General features: G+C 35.8%; 1 long non-coding RNA gene across 1 annotated transcript in view; it reads left to right on the forward strand.

The window, feature by feature from the left end:
- Positions 1–164: 164 nt before the first annotated feature.
- Positions 165–2451, forward strand: part of LOC109469037 — a 44743-nt gene continuing 42456 nt past the window's right edge. The window contains exon 1 of the long non-coding RNA XR_002140168.1: positions 165–234. This is a non-coding gene — a long non-coding RNA (uncharacterized LOC109469037). The remainder of the gene's footprint in view (positions 235–2451) is intronic.

Genomic DNA, 2451 nt, shown 5'->3' on the forward strand with positions numbered 1-2451 from the left:
CCAGAATCTTTTTTTTTTTTTTTTGCAAATCGGAAAAAAAATGAAGAGGCGAATCCGAGAAACAACAAATTAAATTGGTATGGCCTTATATTGTTTCTTGCTTCAAATTGCACATTGTAACAGCAAGGGGCTCAAGTCACTGTTGTTGTTTTTTTTTGTCTTTCAGAACATCTTTCCAGCTCGGCAGGGCAATGCGGGATGAGAAGCAGAAAGTGTTGTGAGGAATAAAGAAAGGTGAGAGTTTTCAGTATGTGTCTAAGCCATTTTGAAAACTAGGTTTTGTTTATCGGTTTTGCATATGCAGTAAAATGCCTTTAGGCATAACACCACCAGTCCTGAACTCATAGTAAGTACAAGTTTTGATTCACAAGTTTGGTATAAGATCTTGCATAGGTATGGCTTTCCTCAAACATAGGGCATCCAGAGCAATGGGGGGGGGGGCAATTGTTTGTATGTTGAAAATATTTTTAACAATAATACCTTTTGATAGCATATTTTAATGATATTTTGTGTTGACCACAGAGCAATTCAGGCATCCATTTTGGTTGACTGCAAGTCTGTTGTCAGAGCGTATTGTGTATGTTTGAGGTTCTAAATAAATAAACCATTTTACTACTACTACTACAGTCTACTACAGTACTACTACTACTACTACTACTACTACTACTACTACTACTACTAATACCAATGAACAATGCTACTACTACTACTACTACTACTACTACTACTACTACTACTACTACTACTAATACCAATGAACAATGCATTTCAGTTGTACTTGTTAAACTGTACTTATTGGAGTACTTTGGCCCCAAAAAGAGAATCTGTTATATATATATACATTGTACCTACCCTATTTTTTTTTAAATTGAAAACGCAGCATTAATTTTCTAGGCTTCACGTGAACTTAATAATCCAATCGCCCCTAGAAGTAAAATAAGTTACACATTCATTTGGCAACAGATTACAGTTTGAAATTATAGGAAGTTTCCAAGGTTCTTTGCTTTTCATAGTAGCCAGTGTAGGCTGGTTGCTATGTATTTAATACACTCGGTAATTAAGCAAGCCTGCATACAATTTCCTTTGGGGGGGATTTCATAATGTCAAGGTAAGAGGAGAGCTAATAAAAGAAGAGATTGCAAATTAAGAGCTGACCACTGGTTGGGACTGACCATAGCCTCGGTCACTCCCTGGTTGACCCAAAAGGTCAAAAAAGGTCAAATTACCAGGCTCTTAATCATTGCCAAGATCAATAGAAAATATTTAAAGTGGAGAAAAATGATTATGAATTTCATATTGTATGTGTAGAGGGGGTTCAGATGTGTGTGTGTGTGTGTACTAACTTAAGTCAAACCTGTACTAGTGACCACCTCTACATAAGGACCAACTGACCACTGATATACAGTCAAACCTGTACTGGTGACCACCTCTACATAAGAACCAACTGACCATTGATATACAGTCAAACCTGTAGTCTAGAGTAAGCGGCCATTTATGCCAAAGGACCACTTTTTGTTGGTCCCTTACATTATTTTTCTCATTGACCCAAGCATAAATTATAAGTGGTGACCTGTCTACTCAGACAAGTTTCTAAAGTCTTTTTGAGAGGTCAATTTGTGACTAATAATTTCAGATGCTAAATAATTTGGGTTTTCCGTAGTATGTCATTGATGTGAGTGCATATTAAGAGATATTAACATGATGGAAACCAATTTTCATGTGGAAATTTCCATATGCTGTCATTAGGGCAAACCTTTTTTCCACCATAATGACACTGTAATTTCCTGCTCTTTCATTGGCTGATTTGAATTTGAAATTCAAACCATCATAGCTTCATTGTGGTCCAATCAGTGATTTGGTCTGTTTCAAAGTCGGGCATGATGACAGCAACGTGATATCTTTATATATTTATTTATTTATTTATTTATTTGCATGTTCATGCCCATGGGGCTAAATGCATACATCAGAATGTGATGTTACATGTACATCAATCTGAGTAACATGATACATAAGATACAAGAATAACAAAATAACAGAATGACGTAACGTCTTAACAACTACTAGAATCTAGTCAGAGAATAAACTAAACTAAGCCTTAAGGATTTCTTCTCTCTTTTTAAAGCAAGTGGAGATAAACTCACAAAGTTTTTCTATTGTATGGTCATTACTGGTGGACATGAGATGACTGAATACCTCTTTCTTTGTTCTACCTTTATACAGTTTGTCTAAGTGGATTGTTCTAAATAGTGTGTCACGTTCAATATCAAACAATTTACAATCAAGTACAAAATGTATTTCATCTTCTACACTACCAGAGTTACAAACCTTACAGAGTCTATCTTCTACAGGAGTCCGGTTATGTCTGCCGGTTTCTATGTGTAAATTATGGTCACTAATTCGTAGTTTTGACATGGTCCGGCGATGCTCGGGATTTGGGATACTTAGGTATTT

Source organism: Branchiostoma belcheri, unplaced genomic scaffold (genome assembly GCF_001625305.1).
Source record: "Branchiostoma belcheri isolate BF01 breed outbred unplaced genomic scaffold, Haploidv18h27 scaffold2, whole genome shotgun sequence".
Lineage (NCBI taxonomy): Eukaryota > Metazoa > Chordata > Leptocardii > Amphioxiformes > Branchiostomatidae > Branchiostoma > Branchiostoma belcheri.